The following is a 25,386-nucleotide window of genomic DNA, read 5'->3' on the forward strand; positions in this document are numbered from 1 at the left end:
TTTAATGGTTGGTAGAGGAAATCTGTTGACCTCATTTAGCATTAATTCACTACTAGATTTCTCAGATTGGTTGGCATAATAATGTTTACAACATACTAAAAATTCCATCTTCATAGGTAAGTTCAAGACCCCTGCTCTGAAAAATCAGAGTTAATGTACTCTTTAGTTGGTCGCAGAATAATTGGAAATAAAATTCAAATCCCATCAACTAGTCCTGAAGAAGTGCTGATACCCTTATTTGAGTGTCTAAAAGTAAATACATAAGCCTTTTGAACAATAGTCAAATTTTAAAATAATATGCTGTAGTCAGAAAAGGGTTTCTCAGCCATTCTAAACAACTTTTTATGTTCTTACTGACAAAGACACAGAGAACCTTCTGTTTTCTAGTCTTTGATTTTACTAAACTTCATGAGGCAAGTGCTTTGAACTTTAAGAAAAATGTATGATCCTTTTAGGCTGTCCATTTTGCTCTTTTTGCTGATACGCATTCACCTCTGAGGTCACATCTGGAAAAGGAAATGACCTAACATTACATGGGTTTCATAGCCTGTAGGTTTTGAACACCAGTGGGGCCCCAGAGTCGACCTTCAGCGTCGGTATGTTGTCTGAGATTGTGTTTTTCCCTAGCTAACTGATATGAAATGGTCATTTAAGGATAAAACAGTGAGATGTTGTTGGATTGCTAAGTCATGTCCGACTCTTTGTGACCCCGTGGACTGTAGCCCGCCAGGCTCCTTGTCCGTGGGATTTTCCAGGCCAGAACACTGGAATGGGTTGTCATTTTCTACTTCAGAGGATCTTCTAGACCCAGGGATCAAACCCACATCTCATGTCTCCTGCATTGCGGGCAGATTCTTTACCACTGTGCCATCTGGGGAAGCCTCAGAACAGTGAGATGACTTTTCTTGTAATTAGAAAACTTCAGGTTTCTCCCAGGACTGGAAGGGTTGTCTCTGGCTTTCACTGAAGCCAATCTTCCCACAACCTGCAGATCCTTCCAAGACTCATGGCACCCAATTAGATGTGCCCTCGAGCCTTGCTGCATCTTGTTGGGTGCCCCTTGACCTCTGACCCTGCCTGCATGCTCACAGTTTCAACTCATTCTCCCGTAATTAAGCACCTCTCTGCCCATCACCACCAATCATTATAGTGGTCAAACCTCAATAGGAATTCAATTTCCTGAGCACATCTGCGCTACTTGGCATCAGCACCTTAAACCATGTGACATTCTCTGCCTAAAATACCTCCTCTCGTTGCCCTCTTCTCCCCATCCTTACTCTTGTAAACTTGTATTTATCTTTTAAACCTACCTTTTCAAAGAACCCTCTGTGATTCCACCAGGCAATGTGTTCCCCAGACCGCTACAGTCCCATAATGCTTTGTGTAGACCTCTCATTTCACTCAGAGTGGCTAACAACATACCTCCATTCCTTCTAAAGGCAAGAAGTGTGAAGTGTGTTCAAATCCTAATATAAAGCAGTTACTTGGTAAATGTATGCTCAGTCAATGAATCAATGAAAAGTGATTTCTCCTCACACAGAATATGTAAAGCTGCCTCCCCTGCCCTGGACTGGGAAAAAGAGTAGTTACAACCAGGTAGTTTGTTGTTCAGTCACTACGGTATGTCTGACTCTGCAACCCCATAGACTGCAGCACACCAGGCTCCTCTGTCCTCCACCATCTTACCGAGTTTGTTCAAATTCAAGTCGTCAAGTCAGTGATGCCATCCAACCACCTCATCCTCAGCCACCCCTTCTTTTGCCTTCAGTCTTTCCCAACATCATGGTCTTTTCCAGTGAGTTGGCTCTTTGCATCAGGTGGGCAAAGTTTTGGCCCAGGAGCTTCATGTGTTTCCCTGAAGCAATGCCCAGTCTTCAGGCCACCTCTAGCCCTAAGGCTCATGATCATGATCTCCATAAGCCAAGCCAAGCATTCTTCTGTCTAATCTGGATTCTATCAGCTGAGAAATTCCTGACAAGAAGAGCTGGGTTTTGAGAATGGGAAGGGAATTTAGGCATTTTTGCCAATGTCGGTCTAATTACCTGTTGTAACATATCTTCTTACAAACAGCAGTAAGCTTCTTAGAATTTTTACCTTTAGCAGAAGCTGCCAAACCTTCCATACATCATACTGACATAGACCTGAGGCAAGAATCCATGGCCTTTCCTGCCAATCATGAATATGTTCATGTTGCAGACAACTAAACTCTCCCTAAGCGGATAAGGAAGTGGCAACCCACTCCAGGTGAGTGATCACGCCAGTGGAAACAGTGTCAGACTTTATTTTGGGGGGCTCCAAAATCACTGCAGATGCTGATTGCAGCCAGGAAATTAAAAGACGCTTACTCCTTGGAAGGAAAGTTATGACCAACCTAGATAGCATATTAAAAAGCAGAGACATTACTTTGCCAACCAAGGTCCGTCTAGTCAAGGCTATGGTTTTTCCCGTGGTCACGTATGGATGTGAGAGTTGGACTGTGAAGAAAGCTGATCGCCGAAGAATTGATGCTTTTGAACTATGGTGCTGGAGAAGACTCTTGAGAGTCCCTTGGACTGCAAGGAGATCCAACCAGTCCATTCTAAAGGAGATCAATCCTGGGTGTTCATTGGAAGGACTGATGCTAAAGCTGAAACTCCAATACTTTGGCCACCTCATGAGACGAGTTGACTCACTGGAAAAGACTCTGATGCTAAGAAGGATTGGGGGTGGGAGGGGACGGGGACGACAGAATGAGATGGCTGGATGGCATCACCGACTCGATGGACATGAGTTTGAGTGAACTCCGGGAGTTGGTGATGGACAGGGAGGCCTGGCGTGCTGTGATTCATGGGGTCACAAAGAGTCGGACACAACTGAGTGACTGAACTGAACTGAACCCACTCCAGTATTCTTGCCTGGAGAATCCCTTGGACAGAGGAGCCTGGTGGGCTGCAGTCCATGAGATCTCAAAGAGTTGGACATGACTGAGCAACTAACACATGCACACAAGCTCTCCTGAACCTCCAGAATCAAAACCAGGCAGAACACGGTCTCTTGATGAGTATGGTACAACTAACTCCTTGATGATAAGATCTTCATCAGGGTGGGATCTGATTTAGCATTAGGCTATTTCAGATCGTCAAGGAAATCTGGGTCCCTATGGGTGTAGAAATGCAAGCGACGGGTGCCACATGTGAACTAGTCCACTGGCACGCATGTTCACATTCATCAGAGGGCTAACAGTGGCAATGTACCTAGAAGACCACATTACCAGGTTCTAAGAGTATCGGAAAAGTAATACAAATATTCAGTGATTCAGCAGGTGCTTAATGAAGGTATGCTCTGTCGCTGTAACAACAGGTCCTCTCTCATATGTGTGGAAGGGGGCCGAGAGATAATTTCCCTTTATTCTGATAACAAAATGAATCTAATAAACTTTTTTTAACTTGTGTTAAAAATCACACTTAGCGTTCCCAACTCCCAAGTGAAAGAATAACGTCTTAGATGAAATTACACTTATTATATGTCCAAATGGCAGTGGAATAACCAAATATAGAGCATATTTAGGATGAAGAGATTAGCTTTCAGTGGAGATGAAATAGTTCCCTTTCCCTAGCCAAGTAGGACTGATGAATCATGATTTCTATTTGATAAAAGGCCATGGGGAAAAAAACAAAGGGGACATTCTTAAGTGAATGTTTTTGTAATTAGAGAAATTGTGGGGAAAACTAGATGTATTTAGAAGGGGGACAGATGTTTGAAGCACAGTGTCCCTAGTTTTGCTAAGAAAGAGGGGATCCTCCCTAAGCTGTTCTCTACTCTGACCTCCTGTCTAGCTTAAGCAAATCAAGAAATCTTCTAATGTGAACTATATTAATAAAATATACTTTTACTCTCATCAAAGGTGAGTTTCTTGTGAGTCTGGATATTTAAAATCAGCTGTGTTTTTTTGTTTTTGTCTCTTCATTCTTGGGTAAGGTTGTAGACTTATGGAACTGGGATATCAGACCAGGAAATATAGAGTGATAAGAGGCTTATTATCATTTCCCCTAAATCCAAACCAAACAGCCAACCTAACACCATCAAAACATGCTTATTTACCCAACTGGACTTAATGAGCAAAACAGTGAGGGTGAGGTGATCATGCTAAAGTTGTATTCTCGGACTTGCTTTTGTTCCAAATTATAACTAATAGTAATGTGAGGAAGTTTCCCAGAAGCCAATAGTTGGCTTTGAGTAGTCAAAGTGCAACTTTCTAAAATAACAGTGACATTGATGCAACTACATGACTGGGCTATGTGGTACTTAGGAATTGTTTGTGATCATCACCAAGTGAAGTTACCAAAACAGGAATAAAAGCCAGAGCACAAACACATCATCTGACTTTCCTGACTTCCTTCCTCCCTTCCTTCCCTTTCCTCTTTCCTCTCTTTCGCTCTCTCTCTCGTTCTTTTTCTTTTCTAAACATGAAATAGATTTATGGAGATGTACACGTACTGTACAATTTACCCATTGCTGTCTGCCTCTTCTGGTGGTATATCCAGCTATTAAGCTCTACTGTCTTCTGATTACTTTTTTTTTTTTACAATGCCCTCCTCATAAATATCTCCATTGTCTGACCCAATTTCACTGGGCCCTTTAGCAAGAGTATTTTTTGAGGAAGATCATTGAGATTTGTTCTGTTCCCCAGAGGACTCTTCATAGTTGTTTATTTTTCTGATTCTCTCTAGTAAACTAGTTGACCTGTGGTTTAGCTCATTGTTCTCATGGAACTACCAACCTTTTCTCAACTGCCTAACACCAAGATCTTTGTTTTCAAGAATATTTCAGGCTTTAAGTTTCTCACACTCTGTTCTAAGTGAGGAGGGACCTTCAGAACTCTGTTCTTATGGTCTGCTGCATCCCTTGGTTAAAATTTCTCCAAGCCACTGTTTCATTGCTTAGGCAGAGACAGTGTGGCCTATTTCTCTCAAGAGTAACATCCCCGTTTTTATGAGCTGAGTGCTGGGTGGGGATGATAGCTTTGGGTCTTCTCAGTTGACTACTTGCAGTGGGGAACCTCTACCCTGTGAATGAGCTGGGGCTAAGGCAATGGCATGCCACTCCAGTACTCTTGCCTAGAAAATCCCATGGATGGAGGAGCCTAGTAGGCTGCAGTCCGTGGGGTCACTATGGGTCGGACACGACTGAGCGACTTCACTTTCACTTTTCACTTTCACACATTGGAGAAGGAAATGGCAACCCACTCCAGTGTTCTTGCCTGGAGAATCCCAGGGACGGGGGAGCCTGATGGGCTTCCGTCTAAGGGGTCACACAGAGTCGGACACGACTGAAGTGACTTAGCAGCAGCAGCAGCAAGGCAATCAAAGCTCCATATTCTTCCCTGCCACACTTAGAATTGATTGTCTGCCCCTAGAGAAGAATCTCAGTAGAGGAAGAAATTCCTTGACTTTCAGTGTCACTCACCTTGAAGGCATTGTGGACAAAAAATATCATCTGCTGTATCAGTAAACAAAGGATGTTATAACCCCCAAGTCAGCAGCCAATGCAGCCGACTGTGAACCCTGAGGGGATTCAGGAAGGAGAAAAACAGGATACTGGCTTTAGATAGTCAAGGTGCATATCAATGGAATGATTTCAAGGAGCCCAGATTCTTGCATCTTCCCATATATAGAAAAGTGCTAAATTTACTCAACAGACTCAACAGAGGTGTCTGTTTCTATTTAACTAGCTAATCTTTTGATGGTTTGACTTCCTGGGGTTTTTATTTGTTTTGTTTTGTTTTGCAGAAACTCCTATACATCCTGGCTCCTCCCTTACCTCTTCAGAGCAGTCCCTCAGTGCCTCCTGGGCTTAAGGCCTCTTGTCTGCTGAATAAAACAGAACTTTCAATGTTTAGTTTGTGTATTTTTTTTTCCCAGTCAACAGTAGCCTCTGTGACCTGGCCCTTCCAAGAAGATAATGATACCCTTAACAGAGCAGGAGAGGGACATCCTCATCTTCTTGACCACACCCAGCTTGAAGGGACCTTCCATTACAGTAAGCTGGGGGGGGTCACAAAGAGTCAAACACAACTGAGCAATCAACACTTTCACAAGCTGCAGGAGTGGGGAAGGAGTAGGCCGTGGCTCAGATGTTGTTAGCAAGATATAATAGATTTTCTTACATAATGTTTCTTCATTTGCTGTGTTCCTTTAGGAGAAACTTCAGAGTGTTTTTTAAAATTAATTTTACCAGTTATGTTGTTTTGCTGCAGAATGGGTTTGCAGAGCTCCTCATGGTGCCATTCCCAAAGTGAATCCCTCCTCCTCATCTTTATGATCAACAAATAAATGCACTCAAAGCCACCTGCCTTCGGGGTAACCTACTTAGCAACTTTGTGCTGCAGCATTTTTTTCTAACCATATGATGACACATTTCTGGCCCTGAGGACTAAACCGCATGGTATTTTGAAAAACTATTTTCTTCTTTCCTATTAAACATAGTTTACCTAAATCTATTTTCTTTCTCCAAGAATTTTGTTTAATTTCTTTTCACATCCTACCCAGGATAATATTCTGATTCATAACTCTTCTTACATTCAATGCTCCACAATCAAACCCAACAGACCAACCTCAATGCAACAACCTACCACCACTTTTATCTTCGGCTTGTAGTACTTTGAATGACTTTCTGGTATCCAGGAAAATTATTCTTTTTTTCTTATGCTTCTTTTAAAATAAAATTTTTGAGCACTTTCAGGTTTATATGAAAATTGAGCAGGAAGAACAGAGCTCCCCCATATACCTCCACACTGCTGCCCACTCTGTGTCCCTTCTCATTAATGTCTTATATTCATGTGGGACATTTGTTACAATTGATGAACCAATATTGATACATTATTTTAACTAGTCTTTTGTTTATAGCAGGGTTCATTCTTTGTTTTATACACTCCATGGGTTTTGGTGAATGTATAATAACGTGTACCCGCATGAAGAGTATCATATTGGGTTGGCAAAAAGGTTCGGTCAGGTTTTCCCATAACATCTTACAGCAGCACCTATTTTATGAAAATCCTTTAGTTATTTATGATCAACTCTTAGAACAAGGTGGTGGTTGTTTAGTCGCTAAGTCATGTCTGACTCTTGTGATCCCATGGACTGTAGCCTGCTAGGCTCCTCTGTCCATGGGATTCTCCAGGCAAGAATACTGGAGTGGTTCGCCATTTCATTCTCCGGGGTATCTTCCCAGCCCAGGGATTGAACCTGGGCTGTACTGCAGGCAGATTTTTAACCAACTGAGCTACCAGGGAAGCCCCTTACAACTAGGTACTCATTTATTTGTCCAACCTTAGAAACTTCTCTTCCTTACAGAAACTGATGTCCTAGGAAAGTCATCCCGCTTCCATTTTTCTCATGCATCTTGTCTCAGCATCACCATGTAAAGATCAAAACACAACCGGCCCCTACCTGTGCTATTTGAGCCTATAGGCAACAGAATCCAAAGTCACCCCTGTGCTCCTCCTTGATGTCTCCCGCTGCATGAGAATTCTCCCGAGTCCTCATCCCAGACTGTGCATTTCCCATTCTTTCCTTCCATGAACATTTTCAGGAACTTCTCAACAGTTTCTAATTTTCTACAACTTCCCAACACTTACCTCTCGAGCAAAAGAGATGGCATAAAGAGGGGAGAAGGAATCATCTTTCTGTTACTGTGGGAATGGGGGCAAGAAGAAAGGAGAGATTCTGCCCTAGAGGTTGTAAGTATAATTGCAATTTCCAGCCCACTTTAAAGGAGAAGTCATGCAAACTAGGGTACAATGGAAAGAAAGACTTTAGAATCAAAAGACCGGAATCTGAAGTTCAAATCCACTACAAATCAGCATGAATTTATCTTGGCTTCAAATTTGGGGCCTGAAAATTTGTTCAGTACCTCTTGCCCACTAGATTATTGCTTGGATCACATGATGTGTTACATATGAAAATATAAAGTGTAATTTCACTATTCTCATTTCTAAAAAGGCTATTGATGGTTTCATTCATAATAATTATATTTATACATAAAATTTAGGGGAATTCAGAAAATTACATGAACGAGAAAACAAAAATCACCTATAATTCTACCACCAAGACATAAATACTGTCGTTAAGGAAATGGCAACCCACTCCAATATTCTTACCTGGAGAATCCCACGGACGGAGGAGCCTGGTAGGCTATAGTCCATGAGGTAGCAAAGAGTCAGACACGACTGAGTAACTTCACTTTCACTTATCCCTATTAATATGAAAAGCTATTACGACTTTCTTCTGATCTACTAGTAATCATGTATTTGTATTTAACATTGTCAGGACTATGCTCTGTATATAGCTTATGTCCTCGTGTGGAAGATTGTGTTTTCCAAAAGTGGCTACCACATATCTTCTGGTGACAAAACCTTGCCTCTGCATCAACACACTGAGTCTTATTTTTCCTCCATGTTTAATTGGCAGGGGCTTGCAACTGCCTTGATCAATAGAATGTGGTGAAAAGATGTTGCATGGCTTCTAGGGCTAGGTCATAAAAGATGAGACAGCTTCTGCCTGGCTCTCATTTTTAGGACCTTGGCCCTTGGAAACCCAGAGGTGTTCTGACCAACGGCATCAACTGCTGGATGTGTAAGTGACCTGGAGTAGGAAATGGCAACCCACTCCAGTATTCTTGCCTGGAAAACCATGGACAGAGGAATCTGGTGGGCTATAGACCATAGGCCCATGGGGTTACAAAGAGTCCAACACACTGAGTGACTGAGCAAGCACATAAGTCAACCTTCAGATGATTGTAGCCTTTGAGCTGTTATCAGTTCCGTTCAGTTCAGTCGCTCAGTTGTGACCAATTCTTTGCGAACCCATGAATCACAGCACGCCAGGCCTCCCTGTCCATCACCAACTCCCAGAGTTCACTCAAACTCATGTCCATTGAGTCGGTGATGCCATCCAGCCATCTCATTCTCTGTCATCCCCTTCTCCTCCCGCCCCCAACTGATGCCAAATGGAGTAGAGAAAAGACATCCCCAGTGAGCCCTGCCCAAATTACAGATTCGCAGGCAAAATACATATTGTCATGATTTACTTCACTTAAATTTCACAGGTACATTTTCCCATGTCTAACAATTTTTACATCAACTTAATATGGCTAAATGGCATTCCATTCTGTCGATATTCTATAATTTATTAAAACCCTTCTATATTGTTGCTTTGGAGAAGGGCATGGCAACCCACTCCAGTATTCTTGCCTGGAGAATCCCATGGAAAGAAGAGTCAACCAGGGATTGAACCTGTGCCCCCTGCAATGGAAGCACAGTGCTCTAACCACTGGACTGCCAAGGAATTCTCTTCTCATTGACTTCTGAATCACAGAGTAAGGATAAGATATTTTTGTTTTTTTGGAGACTGATTCTTGCTGTGACAGGTTGTTCTTCTCATCTTTGATTTCCCCTGCATAGCTTGTACCCAAGGAGAAATTTGTTTTTAGTAAGGTGATGCATTCACCACTTATGGTAGGCTGAATGTAGCCCCCATGTGGATGTCCATGTCTTAATCCCCGGAACCTTTGAACATTTCCTAGTGTGATAAAATAGTATTTGAAGGTATAATTCAGTTAAGGCTTTTGACATGGGAAGAGATTGTGAGTATCAAGATGGATATGAAATGCAATCACAAGAGTTCTTACATGTGAGAAGCCAAGGGGTTATTTGACATAGACAGAAGAATGGGAGGCAATGTGACCATGAAGGCAAAAACTGGGGTGATGCAGCCACAAGCCAAGGGATGCCAGTAGCCACCAGGAGCTGGAAGGATCAAGGGACGGGAGCCTCTGAAGGTACGGTAGCTCTGCTAACACCTCAGTCCTGGCCCAATGAAACTGACTTTGGGCTTCTGGTCTCCAGCACAGTTTGAGACTAGATTACTGTTGCTTTAAGTCACCTAGTAGATACACTGTTTGCCTGCTGCATAGGAAATAAATGAAACCTCATACAAAGGAGTTCATTTTAATGCTCCAAATGCTCTTCCTCAAATATCTTCCTAGGGTAGGTGCCGTAAACAGGCACAGAATGCATTAGAGATTTTTGGAGTTTTTGTTTTATTTTTTATCTGTGTGGGAAATTTTAAGTATGAAGCATTCCCTGTCCTGTGGAGAGTAAGAAAGTAGAGATTCTCACGCTTGAGTTATTTATTAAGTTAGACACACACATACACACAAACACGCGGAGCAGAGTACAGATTCCTGTACTTCCTCAAAGTCCACCTTAAGGTACACACTTTGAAATATGTCAGAATTCAGGGCACATAAACATGAAAGTGCAGTTTGAATCCTCTCCCTTTGGAGATATAATTGCAGTGCTGGAACGGAAAAAAACAAGGAGCCACAGATAATAGGGCCCCAAAGATCTCAAAGAAATAGGTTAATCTCACTATTGGATCCTAGCATGTCATAAAACATCAGTGTACACTAGCTTCTCTTTCCCTTCCTTGGTTAAAAATGTCCCTTTATTGTCAAGGTCTAAAAAAAGGCAAGACATAACGAATGAATCTGCAGTGATGTTTGAAAAATAGGCCTTGACACATTTGGAACATACCCACTGTTAAAAATCTGCTGGCTGAGAGAAGCTGATTAGAACCCCTGATGACCCGTGGGGAGTCCCGTCCAGGTGCCTCTTACCTGCTGCTTATCAGCCCTGCCTGGGGCAGCACGGAGCTGAGAATCCATCCAGTTGCCTCTCATCTCCATGTAAATACCAGACCAGAAGGCACTGCTGCTGTTGACACAAACATGAAGAGAAGGTCAGGCTGACTAGAAAATATGACTCGGCCTCTTTTTCTCTTCCTAAGCATTGGACTTTAGTCGGGCGTCTCCAGTGATGAATGCTTCATCCTTTTCTTCAAATGCCTCGACTTTGGTAATTTTTGTGTAACTCTTCATCTGGAATCAGGAAAGGTCCCCTCTACACACCGTCCCCTGAAGCTCAGAACCAAGAGACACTTAAAATAACCTCTGTTCATTCACAGATTTGAAATGGAAAGGATAGTATCTTTTGATACTGATTTCTAACATAATTTCACAGTCATAAGAGAATCAACACAATGATTTCAATATCTTTAGATCATGACATTTTTGTACCTTCTTTTATGTCCCTGGATATGTTCCAGTGTCTCCTGGTTTATAGTCTATGGGAACTTGAATAGAATTTGTACCCTGCTGTTGGGTGAAAATTGTATAAACCTTAATCATGTTGAATTGGTTCTGAGTGCTTTTCAAGTCTACTATATCCTTGTACTTTTCTGTCCATTCATTCTATTCAACTTAAAAAATCAAAATTTATCTACTTAAAAATAATTGTAATATATAGTAGAGCTATAAATATAAAAAATAAATAAAATTGAAAGGACAATTCTAACGTTCACCATTGATCAAAGATTCTGCATTCCATTCCCACATGGAGGACTTTAAATATATTTCCCATTCACATTTTCTTCCTGAGGGTAAGGGGAAAAACTTGCCAGGTTTCATTTAGCATGTCACATTTTTTATACTACAATGTATTCTGAAATAAATCATTAATGTATTTATAAATAATAAAGCATAGGAAAAGTTTTCTAGGAATGAAATAAGTCAAATGGAGCAATGGACGCTGTAAGCCATACACAAAGCAGCCATGATCCATGAAGTAGAGAGAGAGATTCTAATGAGGGGGAAAGTTATTTATACATATATTCATTCATTTAACAAAACGGTCGTTAGTTCTCATACTATGACAGCATTGTGTAAGATCCTAGAAATTCAGTAAGACAGATTTATATCTGCTCTTAAGGTATTTGAAGTCTAATTATTAAAGACTGGTAAGAGAGACAGACTTGGTGCTCTGATAGGGTTCAGCAGGAAAGCATCTAACCCAAACTTGAGGGGCAGCCAGGTTTTACAGAGGAAATTATATTTTCTTTGGAATTTAGAGGATGGAACTAGCATAAGCAGTAATTTGGAGGTAGAAGAGAATTTAAAGCATTAAAATAACTGAAACTGAATCAGAGTGGCTGGGACATGAGGCTCTAAAGGTAAAAAGAGGCCTCTTCGTATGCATCTTGTAAGACACACAATGTATTAAATGATGTTCAGCTGTTTAGTGATGTGGTCTGATTTACACTTTAGGGAAAGGTCTCTGTCTCCAATGCATGAGACAGCTGTTTGAAGCAATTGTGGCAAGAGGTGATGGTAGCAGAGGGAATGGTAATGATGGTGAGGGAAGAGACAAGTGGATGATACAAGAGAGATTTATGAGAGAGATTTGTTGGCCTTGCTAACTGAGTAGGCATGGGTGAAAAAGGAGAAGGGTAAATTAAAATTTTCTAGACTTTACCAAATGATTGGTGAAGCTAACAAAACTGTTTCAGACAAATTAATTGGAGATGTCTGAGTTATGTTGCCTGGTGACTCATGGTAAAGAATCTGCCTGCAGTGCAAGAGATCTGGGTTAAATCTCTGGGTTGGGAAGAGTTAGGAAGATCCCTTGGAGAAGGAAATGGCTACCCACTCCAGTATTCTGGCCTGGAGAATTCTAGGGCCAGAGAAGCCTGGCGGGCTACAGTCCTTGAGGCGGCAAAGAGTTGGACAGGACTGAGCGACTTTCACTTCACCTCAAGGTATGTTCAAAGGAAGATATTCAGTCCAGAGTTGGATAAACTAGCTATTTCAGGAGAGAGATTTTATAGATTCAGAGGTTGGTTAGCATGCAGTTAATAGCTAAAGCCTTTGAAGTCAAAAAGATTGCCCAGGGAAACTTGTATGTTTATGAAGAGATGACCTCCTGGAGCAAAACTCTGGGAACTATGTTATTTTAAGAAATGAGAAGAAACTCCTGCAAAGGAGACTGGACAATGGGAGAAAAACTGGGAGATTGCGTATTATGGAAACCAAAAGAAAAGACTACTTACAGAAATATAGTGTGGTCATAAGTGTTGAATGTTGCCTTGATCAATAATGAGTGCATTTAATACCCAGGGTGGAGTCTCTCTTCTATATGGTGAAATTATTTTCAGTCATCATCATGTAAGAATCAATAATTGTCTTCATTTTCTTGAACTTGTCTTAAAGATACTATGCAAACTCAGTCAACTATTTCATGCATGATTTAAAATTTGTACTTACCAAGAAAGTAAATAATATGTCAGAGTGTATAGTCGGCTTTGCCATTTTCAATTTTAAACACAAATAACAACTCTTAACATGTAGAACATAAAGACGACAGAATTAACTCAGTTTCTATTTGTCATTGCAGTCTCTGTGCTGTCATAGTTTATTTTGAATCTACAAATTCAAAACATGGGAATACTATGTATGTGTACTGTAGGGTTGGAGACACAATGAACAAAGCAAGCCTGAATGATTCTGAATCATTATGGATTCACTCTTGAGTCCACGTGTCTGGGGTAAATGGTTTAATTGTGGATGCTGAAATTCACATTCAGATAGAATATGATACTTGGTAAAGATAAGTAAGAAAAATGTGCTTATTTTAATTGTGCCTACAGTTCAGTTCAGTTCAGTCGCTCAGTCGTGTCCGACTCTCCGCGACCCCATGAATCACAGCACGCCAGGCCTCCCTGTCCATCACCAACTCCCGGAGTTCACTCAAACTCATGTCCACAGAGTCGGTGATGCCATCCAGCCATCTCATTCTCTGTCATCCCCTTCTCCTCCCGCCCCCAACCTTTCCCAGCATCAGAGTCTTTTCCAGTGAGTCAACTCGTCGCATGAGGTGGCCAAAGTATTGCAGTTTCAGCTTTAGCATCAGTCCTTTCAGTGAACACCCAGGATTGATCTCCTTTAGAATGGACTGGTTGGATCTCCTTGCAGTACAAGGGACTCTCAAATATACATAAACTATACTATAACAGACATATATGATAATATGTATATTATTAAAATGTGAGCATAGATCTTAGATCAATAAAAGAACTTTGGGGAGGAGTGTTTCTTTATTCTTTTGTTAAAAACTAAATTTCTTTAAAAAATGGAAATTGAAGTATAGTTGATTCACACTGTTGTGTTAGTTTTAGGTATACAAAGCTATACATATATACACATATGGGTTTCCCTAGTGGTTCAGCCGTAAAGAATTTGCCTACAGTGCAGGAGTCACAGGAAAGGTGAGTTCAGCCCCTGGGTCAGGAAGATGCCCTGGAGGAGGACACAGAAACCTACTCCAGTATTCTTGCCTAGAGAATCCACTAGGCAGAGGAGCATGATAGGGCTAGAGTCCATGGGGTCACAAAGAGTTGGACACGTCCGAAGTGACTTAGCATGCACATATACATATCTATTCTTTTACAAATTATCTTCCAGTGGAATATTACAAGATACTAGATATCATCATAAGATGCTGAATATAATTTCCTGTGCTATAAAGTAGTGGGAATTTTGTTGATCAATTGCTGGTATATTGCAATAATAAAAAATGAACAGACTTGGCATTTCCGGACTTCCCTGGTGACTCAGACGGTAAAGAATCTGCCTGTTAAGAGGGAGACCCAGGTTCAGTCCCTGGGTCAGGAAGATACCCTGAAGAAGGAAATGGCTACCCATGCCAGTATTCATGCCTGAAGATCCCCATGGACAGAGGAACCTGGCGGGCTACAGTCCGTATGTTTACAAAGAGTTGGACACGACTAAAGTGGCTTAGCACACAAACTTGTTTGTTCTTATTATTGCTTCTAAATTGTTTACAGAAAATGCAGCTACTTATTGCCTGTACTCAATCCGCTTTCATTCTCCAGCCTTTGGTACACGACTGAAGACAATGAGTGAAGTGAGGCCTGAGAGTGACCTATGTATTCAGCCATAAGAAGGTCCTTAGCAACTTTGACAACTGAACTTTCAGAGGAGTGGTGAGGGTGAGACCATGTCACATTGGTTTGAGAGGCCAATAGGTAGAAAAGCAGTTTGGACAGTGACCTGTCTTTATATTCTCATTTCCTCGATCTCCCTGGTGGTCTTCATCTCTTCCCTATCCTCCTTGCCCTTATACATCTCTCTTTCCAAACATATTGATCTTCCCCACTCTTCCCTGAACACACCAAGACCATCCAGGCTTATTTACCTTTATACCCACCATTCCTTCTGCTTGCATGCCCTTTCTTCCTGGTTAATTGTTATCTCTACCTCCCTCCCAGCCCCTCCTCCACCACCACCACCACCACTTCCCAAAGCCAGTGATCTAATATTAGAAGCCTCCTCGATTCTCCTAGGCAAAGCTTCAGTTAATCTAGTCTGCCCAACTTCTCCATTTCCATACCTGGAAGGGCATGTATTACCTGGTCCTTTCTTGCCTTTCACATTTCCATCAGTTTGCATCATGCCTGCTCATTTTATTCAAAAACAATTAGTTGGGTAGCTAATTGGGAGAAGAAAGAGTAAGAAATCAAGCCAGTGAATAAAGAAATAAGTGAACACAACTGAAGGAAACCTGAGTCCTTTAGTTCTCTAATAAGATGATGACTGAGTGGCTGGTAACAACGTGGTGATGAGGCACGGACACTGGTGATGATGCTCATTGGCAGATGACTAACTCATTCTGAAATTATCGTAACACCGTAAATAAAACCAGTCAATATGCAGTCCTAACTCAGACCTTTCAGCTCTGGATTCCTCCTCCCACCCGCCACTAGGATTTCTCAGGCTATTCTGCTGTGGTTCTCCAGCATTATAACCAAGAGGGACATTTCAATTCTGTAGGAGAAAGGAAGCAAGGCCAGATTTCTGCAAGAACAATTTTGTCAGCTCAATCTAGGAAATCAGTTGAGCAAAGCAGCAGTTGTTGTTGCTTTAATCTGTCCTACTTGCCCCGGAAAGGCTCTGCTGAACTTTGGAAATGAATGATTCAGATGCATCTAAGCGTTTACATCTGTTTGGGAAAGATGGAGATTTCAAGATGTAATTTGATATGTACTTTCCCCCACTACTTCAGCCTCCATTTTCCTGTTCTTTGTTACATGTTCAGTGACATGAAACCAGGTGGCACTTGACACTGAATAGCTCTAAGCCTGCCATTGTCAGTTCCAAAGTCAATCATTTGCCTGAGGTCAAGGAGGAAGACTGGCTGGTGACTTCATTTCCTAGTCCTTCAGACTTCAGGTCCGCCCCCCCCACCCAGCCCCTGGATTCCCTACCCTGGTTTCTTAGTACATTTTGTTGCTGTCGTGAAGTTTAAAGTGGGGCATTTATATGTCTTGAGCACAAATAATGAAATTGGAAAGACTTGCTGATGATGAAACTGGTGTTCTGGATATGAAATTGGGCTCTTTATCCAGAGTATTTGTTTTCAGCTTTCTGCCAACGGAGCTCCCTGCCTACTTATGCTGATTCACTGTCTCCAACAGGAGCCCGTTTCAATATTTGCAGTACAGTTCTCCTTAGTGAGTTCAACTGAATGAACAGTTGAATAAATAATAATATAATCAATTTCCGTGAAAGAACAGTAACGCTCAATATCTTTTAAATTGTGGTAAACTTTATGCCCTTTTTAGAAAATTCTAACAATGTACAGCTAGTGAATGAATGAATGTCTTTTTGATAATTGAGTATTTTTCTGGGATACAAAGCTCTGTATGTAACAGCTGTCCTGTCAATAGTCAAAGCTGTTTTCAATTCTATAAACACTGACTTTTCTTATCCAATTTTCCCCCCAGATTTTGTTGATACATGTCTCTGCTTTCTCCTTTACCATGGACTATTCAAATCTTGAACGCATTTTTGTTACTTACTAGCAATGGCAACCCACTCCAGTGTTCTTGCCTGGAGAATCCCAGGGACGGCAGAGCCTGGTGGGCTGCCGTCTATGGGGTCACACAGAGTCGGTCACGACTAAAGCGACTTAGCAGCAGCAGCAACATAGCTAGAGTTGGACTCAGGAAGGCCAGGATAAGAAAAATAAGGATCTTGCTATTTGGTAACAAACTGCTGTTTGGTGATTTTTTTTAAAGGGAGGATAATCATGCTATAACGATATTTGGGAAACATAGTGATGGAATACAAAGATTTCAGTGCCTGTCCTTTCTAGGCCATTAAAGTAGCCATGTATCTTAGAAAAATCAACTAACATATCTGGGCCTCAGTTCTTAATGATTATAATAAAAATATTAGATTACTTCACTGTCCTTCAAAGCTCCAACTACTTTCAGGAGATGTTAGGTTGCATGCATGCATGCTCTATTGCTTCAGTCGTGTCCAACTGTTTCTGACCCCATGAACTGTAACCTGCCAGGCTCCTCTGTCCATGGGATTCTCCTAGCAAGAGTATTGGAGTGTATTGCCATGCCCTCCTCCGGGGATATTCCTGACCCAGGGATCCAACCCTCGTCTCCTAAGTCTCCTGCACTGCCAGCGGATTCTTTACTGCTGAGCCACTGGGGAAACCTGATAATATGTTACATATGGTTTATTTACTCTGTATCTCTTCTGCTATTAAATATATGATTCCTTAAGGGCTTGAAGAAGGAAATGGCAACCCATTTCAGTACTCTTGCCTGCAGAATCCCATGGATGGAGGAGACTGGTAGGTTACAGTCCACGGGGTAGCAGTCAGACACGACTGAGCGACTTCACTTTCACTTTACTTAAGGGATAGTATAAAACCTTGCCATAATTTAACTTTGCTATATCACTGATAGGTTACATTTATTATAGAGTTGATATTCTGTTACTGTCCCCACTCTCAATTTTACCTCTTCCTGATTTGTCTTCTACCCAAGAGATCATGTATACATGTGAGAGTTGGACTGTGAAGAAAGCTGGGCGCCGAAGAAGTGATGCTTTTTAACTGTGGTGTTGGAGAAGACTCTTGAGAGCCCCTTGGACTGCAAGGAGATCCAACCAGTCCATTCTAAAGGAGAACAGTCCTGGGTGTTCATTGGAAGGACTGATGCTAAAGCTGAAATTCCAATACTTTGGCCACCTCATGTGAAGAGTTGTCTCATTGGAAAAGACTCTGATGCTGGGAGGGATTGGGGGCAGGAGGAGAAGGGGAGGATGAGATGGCTGGATGGCATCACTGACTCGATGGACATGAGTTTGAGTGAACTCCGGGAGTTGGTGATGGACAGGGAGGCCTGGCGTGCTGCGATTCATGGGGTTGCAGAGTTGGACATGACTGAGCGACTGAACTGAACTGAACCCAAGAACAAACTCAAGATTGCTTTTCTATGTTGCTGCTGCTGCTGCTGCTAAGTCACTTCAGTCGTGTCTGACTCTGTGTGACCCCATAGACGGAAGCCCACCAGGCTCCCCCATCCCTTGGATTCTCCAGGCAAGAACACTGGAGTGGGTTGCCATTTCCTTCTCTATGTTACCTTTTTTAAATTCACCAACTCCTGTAATTTTGTTCCTTTTTCTGAGCTTCAGTGAAACAAACACTTCCATCTTCTTTTATATTATTTTTTTTTCTCTGTGTTACTCTAGGCTCAGAAGGTCAGGTGCAAATTTCATGAGAGCACGAATGGCAGCGTCTTCATCGCCTTCTTGTATCCTTTCCCCTTGGGCACAACTTAAGGGATCCACTGGCTATGTTCTCATTTAAAGATGGTGATTCATAATTGATCTAAATCTACTGTGGAAATCCTGTACCCCTTTTTCAGGTTTCCTATGGCTGAACTCAGCAGTGGCCACAGGACTGGAAAAGGTCAGTTTTCATTCCAAACCCAAAAAATGTCAATGCCAAAGAATGCTCAAACTACTGCACAATTGCACTCATCTCACACGCTAGTAAAGTAATGCTCAAAAACCTCCAAGCCAAGCTTCAGCAAGACATAAACCGTGAATTTCCAGATGTTCAAGCTGGTTTTAGAAAAGGCAGAGGAACCAGAGATCAAATTGCCAACATCCGCTGGATCATGGAGAAAGCAAGAGAGTTCCAGAAAAACATCTATTTCTGCTTCATTGACTATGCCAAAGCCTTTGACTGTGTGGATCATAGTAAACTGTGGAAAATTCTGAAGGAGATGGGAATACCAGACCACCTGACCTGCTTCTTGAGAAGCCTGTATGCAGGTCAGGAAGCAACAGTTAGAACTGGACATGGAACAACAGACTGGTACCAAATAGGAAAAGCAGTACATCAAGGCTATATATTGTCACCCTGCTTATTTAACTTCTATGCAGAGTACATCATGAGAAACGCTGGGCTAGATGAAGCATGAGCTGGAATCAAGATTGCCAGGAGAAATATCAATAACCTCAGATATGCAGATGACACCACCGTTATGGCAGAAAGTGAAGAAGATCTAAAGAGCCTCTTGATGAAAGTGAAAGAGGAGAGTGAAAAATTGACTTAAAGCTCAACATTCAGAAAACTAAGATCAGGGCAACCAGTCCCATCCCTTCATGGAAATAGATGGCGAAACAGTGGAAACAGTGGCTGACTTTATTTTTTTGGGCTCCAAAATCACTGCAGATGGTGATTGCCACCATGAAATTAAAAGACGCTTACTCCTTGGAAGGAAAGTTATAACCGAACTAGATATCATATTAAAAAGCAGAGACATTACTTTGTCAACAATGATCCGTGTGGTCAAGGCTATGGTTTTTTCCAGTAGTCATGTATGGATGTGAGAGTTGGACTATAAAGAAAGCTGAGCACCAAAGACTTGATACTTTTGAACCATCTGTTGGAGAAGACTCTTGAGAGTCCCTTGGACTGCAAGGAGGTCCAACCAGTCCATCCTAAAGGAGATCAATACTGGGTGTTCATTGGAAGGACTTATGTTGAAGCTGAAACTCCAATACCTTGGCCACCTGATGTGAAGAGCTGACCCTAATGCTGGCTGGGAAAGATTGAGGGCAGGAAGAGAAGGGGACGACAGAGGATGAGATGGTTAGATGACATCACCAACTCAATGAACATGAATTTGGGTAAACTCTGGGAGTTGATGATGGACAGGGAGGCTCAGCATACTGTGGTTCATGGAGTTGCAATGAGTCGCACATGACTGAACGACCGAACCCAACTGATGGCTGAACTTAACATTATGACCCAATTCTGGTCAGCTAGATTTAAGCCAGTGGAAGTCTATAGGTGATATTATGGAAAAGAAATCTTTTAATTTCTTAGGTAGAGCTGTCCTTTTTCCTTAGTTGCTTCAGTGGTATCCAACTCTTTGCAATCCTACAGACTATAGCCTGCCAGGCTCCTCTGTCCATATGATTCTCCAGGCTAGAATACTGGAGTGGGTTGCCATGACTTCCTCCAGGGGATCTTCCCGAACCAGGGATAGAACCCACATCTCCTATGGTTCCCACTCTGCAGGCTGATTCTTTACCATGGAGCCACTGGTGAAGCCCTTCTTTCTGCCTGGACCTCAGATAAAATGCCTGGAATAGCAGTAGCCATAGTGAAGTTACAGGGCAATCAAGACAAGGAAAATATCAAAGAAATTTCAGAGAATTAGGACCCTGACCTTGTTAAATGACAAAACTAATGGCATCAACTTACCTCTAGAGTTTTGCCTTTCAAGAAAATTTTAATTAATGGTTAAAATTTCAAATTCATTTACTCATTCAACAAATATTTATGATGTACCTATAATACCCCATAGTACATGAAACAAATTAGCAAACAAAAACAAAAATTTCCTATCTTTACAAAGTTTACATTATAGTAGGGGGAAAGAGAAAGTAATATCCATAATATTTAAGGAAATTATATGCAGTATTAGAAAATGTTAAGTGTTATGTGAAGGAGTCTTTTGGGCCTAGGAAAGTAAACAACAGTCTCAAAGGCCCTGGCTGAATCACCCAACTTTGGAGAAAACAAAACAGAACTTTAGGTTCTGCCCTGATGCTCCAGGCTGGTTGCATCTATCTGGGACTTATCACCCCCGTCCAGAAACCTTCCATCCCCTCAGTTCAGTTCAGTTCAGTCGCTCAGTCGTGTCCAACTTTTTGTGACCCCATGAATCACAGCACGCCAGGCCTCCCTGTCCATCACCAACTCCCGGAGTTCACTCAAACTCATGTCCATCGAGTTGGTGATGCCATCCAGCCATCTCATTCTCTGTCATCCCTGTCTCCTCCTGCCCCCAATCCCTCCTAGCATCAGACTCTTTTCCAGTGAGTCAACTCGTCGCATGAGGTGGCCAAAGTATTGCAGTTTCAGCTTTAGCATCAGTCCTTCCAGTGAACACCCAGGATTGATCTCCTTTAGAATGGACTCGTTGGATCTCCTTGCAGTCCAAGGGACTCTCAAGAGTCTTCTCCAACACCACAGTTCAAAGGCATCAATTCTTCAGCGATCAGCTTTCTTCACAGTCCAACTCTCACATCCATACATGACCACTGGAAAAACCATAGCCTTGACTAGACGGACCTTGGTTGGCAAAGTAATGTCTCTGCTTTTTAATATGCTATCTAGGTTGGTCATAACTTTCCTTCCAAGGAGTAAGCATCTTTTAATTTCATGGCTGCAATCAGCATCTGCAGTGATTTTGGAGCCCCCAAAAATAAAGTCTGACACTGTTTCCACTGTTTCCCCATCTATTTCTCACGAATTGATGGGACCAGATGCCATGATCTTTGTTTTCTGAATGTTGAGCTTCAAGCCAACCTTTTCACTCTCCTCTTTCACTTTCATCAAGAGGCTTTTGAGTTCCTCTTCACTTTCTGCCATAAGGATGGTGTCATCTGCATATCTGAGGTTATTGATATTTCTCCTGGCAATCTTGATTCCAGCTTGTGCTTCTTCCAGCCCAGCGTTCCTCATGATGTACTCTGCATATAATTTAAATAAACAGGGTGACAATATACAATCTTGACGTACTCCTTTTCCTATTTGGAACCAGTCTGTTGTTCTATGTCCAGTTCTAACTGTTGCTTCCTGACATGTATACAGGTTTCTCAAGAGGCAGGTCAGGTGGTCTGGTATTCCCATCTCTTTCAGAATGTCCCACAGTTTATTGTGATCCACACAGTCAAAGGCTTTGGCCTAGTCAATGAAGCAGAAATAGATGTTTTTCTGGAACTCTCTTGCTTTCTCCATGATCCAGCGGATGTTGGCAATTTGATCTCTGGTTCCTCTGCCTTTTCTAACCTGCCCAAAAGACTTATCATCCCCTGCTCAACTACAAATGCAATCTCAACTAAAGACTACCCAAACGATCCCACCTGAATAACGTTTCCCTTATCGCTTCCACAAAACTCCCTATAAATATGGAGCCTCCCTGATCCCTCTTGGCACTCAGCCTGGTCGTTAGGCCAACTGTCGCCCCCTCCTTGCCTGAATAAATGTAACCTACTTCTGTTGAGGTCGTCTTTCCTTTTTCTGCCTCGGCCCTAGTTATACCTTACATTATGGAGGAAAGAAAGAGCAGTATGTGTGGACTTGAAAGTCCGTAGGGGGCATTCGTGGGAAAAAACCCTCCCACATTGTGGCTGTTGTTCTGTCACTAAGTCATGTCTGACTCTGCAATCCGTGGACTGCAGCACCCCAGGCTTGCCTGTCCTTCACTATCTCCCAGAGTTTGATCAAACTCATGTCCATTGAGTTGATGATGCCAGCCCACCATTTCATGCTTTGTCTCCCACATCTCTCTTGCCCTCAGTCTTTCCCAGCATCAGAGTCTCTTTCCATGATTCAGCTCTTTGTATCATCTATCAAAGTATTGTAGCTTCAGCCTCAGTCCTTCTAAGGAATATTCAGGGTTGATTTCCTTTAGAATTGACTGGTTTGGTCTCCTTTTCTTTCAAGGGACTCAAGTGTCTTCTCCAACACCACTGTTCAAAAGCATAAATTCTTTGGCTTTCAGTCTTTTTTTATGGTGAAACTGTCATATCCATACATGATTACTTGAAAAATCATAGCTTTGACTATACAGACCTTTGTCAACAAAGTGATGTTTCTGCTTTTTAATACACTGTCTAGGTTTGTCATGATTTTTCTTCCAAGGAGCAACCGTCTTTTAATTTCACGGCTGCAGTCACAATTTGCAGTGATTTTGGAGCCCAAGAAAATAAAATCTGTCACTGCTTCCACTTTTTCACCATCTATTTGCCATGAAGTGATGGGACCAGCTGCCATGATCTTAGTTTTTTGAACACTGAGATTTAAGCCAACTTTTTCACTCTCTTCTTTCATCCTCATCAAGAGGCTCTTTAGATCCTCTTAATTTTAGGCCATTAGAGTGGCCGAAATTATGTGTATCCGAGGCTGATAATTCTCCCAGAAGTCTTGATTCCAGCTCATGTTTTAAGCAGCCCAGCATTTCACATGATGTACTCTACATATAAATTAAACAAGCATGGTGACAAATAAGCAGCCTTGACATACTCCTTTCCCAGTTTTGAACTAGTCCATTTTTCCATGTCTGGTTCTAACTCTTGCTTCTTGAATTGCATACAGGTTTCTCAGGAGACAGGTAAGATGGTTTGGTATTCCCTTCTCTTAAAGAATTTTTCACAGTTTCTTGTGATCCACACAGACAAAGACTTCAGCATAGTCGGTGAAGATTTTTTCTGGAGTTCCCTTGCATTCTCTATGATCCAAGGGATGTTGGCAATTTGATCTCTATTTCCTTTGCCTTTCCTAAACCCAGCTTTAGCTCCTCTCTGAAATATCCAGACAATAGTATCTGATGCGCATTTCCTGAATAGTTTTAGAGATGGAAGATGATAACTACTTGATGGCCATGAGCACATAGCCCCCAGGCCTACTGGAGCCTAAGGATTGATAATGATAACCCCTGTGACAGCACCTTGTTATCTCACCGTCAGCTCAACCAGTCAGAGATTGTGCATGACCTGGGACTCTCACCCCTTCCTTGACCTTTCAAACTGCTTTCTTAAAAACCATCATGGAGTTTGAGGCTTTTTTCAGCACTTCTACTTGTGTGGCAGTGTTTTACAATAAACATTGTACTTCACTTCACCAAAATGAAAGTGGAGTTGCTAGATCATGTTTGACTTTTTTCGACCCCATGGACTATAGCCTACAAGGCTCTTCTGTCCATGGAATTTTCCAGGCAAGAATACTGGAGTGGGTTGCCATTTCCTTCTCCAGGAGATCTTCCCGACCCAGGGATTGAACTTGGGTCTCCCGCATTGTAGGCAGACGCTTTACCATCTGAGCCACCAGGGAAGTCCATTATTTCACCAAAACCCAGTGTCAATAGATGGCTTTATTGCACTTGGGCAAGTGGACTCAAGTATGGTTCAGTAATGGAAGTACAGATTTAGGGTCAGATGTGGTTGCAAACAGAACAGCAGGAGTTTGAGAAAGTGACATTTGAGCAGAGGCTTGAAGGATGGAGAGATTAGTCTTGTGGTTAACTTGGGGAAGAGCAGTTCAGACACTGGGTCTGATCAGGGTAACTATTCTAAAGCAAGAGCAAGCCCAGTCTGCCCCCAAGAACCACAGGGAGACCGTGTGTGGCTTGAGTGAAGTGACAATGTGTGTGCATGTGACTGGTAGATCATGCAGAACCTTGTGGTCACTATAAGGACTTCATTTTTTGTTTTTTCTGGGTGAAAAAAGTAAGCATTTGTAGATTTTGTGAAGAATTATAATATGGCCTGATCTTCATTTAACAAGATTCCCTGACCTGCTTTGTTAAAAGTAGGTGTAAAGGAAAGCAAGGATGGAAACAGAGAGGATTAGGAGGCCCTTATGGTGCCTGACAATGCAGGAGATGCAAGAGACTTGGGTTCAACCCCTGGGTCAGGAAGATCCCCTGGAGAAGGAAATTGCAACCCATTCCAATGTTCTTGCCTGGAAAATTCTATGGACAGAGGAGCCTGGTGGGCTACAGTTCATGGGGTCAGAAACAGTTGGACATGACTAAGTGCGTGTGTACACACATACACACACACACACACACACACACGGTAATCTAGTGGGAAAATGATTTTTGCATTCTTGCTTATATTAGGATGGTAACAGCAGAAGTGCAATTAGAAACTTTCTTCTTCTGAATATATTTTAAAGCCAGAGACAAGATTTCCTAATGGACTGAAGATGTCAAACCCTATCAATTTAGGATAATAAATACTCTTTAACAGCAAAATAAATGTAGCTAAATATAAAATTCTAGTTTCCAATCTAAGTCAATTACATGCAAATTTAAATTTAAATACTTTTCAGTTCCTTAAAAGTATTTCATCTAACATGGAATGGAAACAAAGCAGGCAATTCAAACAAAATTTTTTTTTTTAATTATCCTATTATTCCTTTTTAATTCTATAGGTTACCTCAAGAGTAAGTGGGAGAATTTTCCATGCATTTATTTAGAAGCAATTCATAAATCCTCAGAACCATGTAAAATTAACACATGGTTCCCTCTTGCTAGTTTTCTAAAACTAATTTGACTTGAACCTAAATAAAGCTTTTAGTGATAATAACATTTAGGGGGACAAAAT

This window comes from Moschus berezovskii, chromosome 1 (assembly GCF_049115385.1).
Source record: "Moschus berezovskii isolate FMDL1 chromosome 1, NW_MosBer_1.0, whole genome shotgun sequence".
Classification (NCBI taxonomy): Eukaryota; Metazoa; Chordata; class Mammalia; order Artiodactyla; family Moschidae; genus Moschus; species Moschus berezovskii.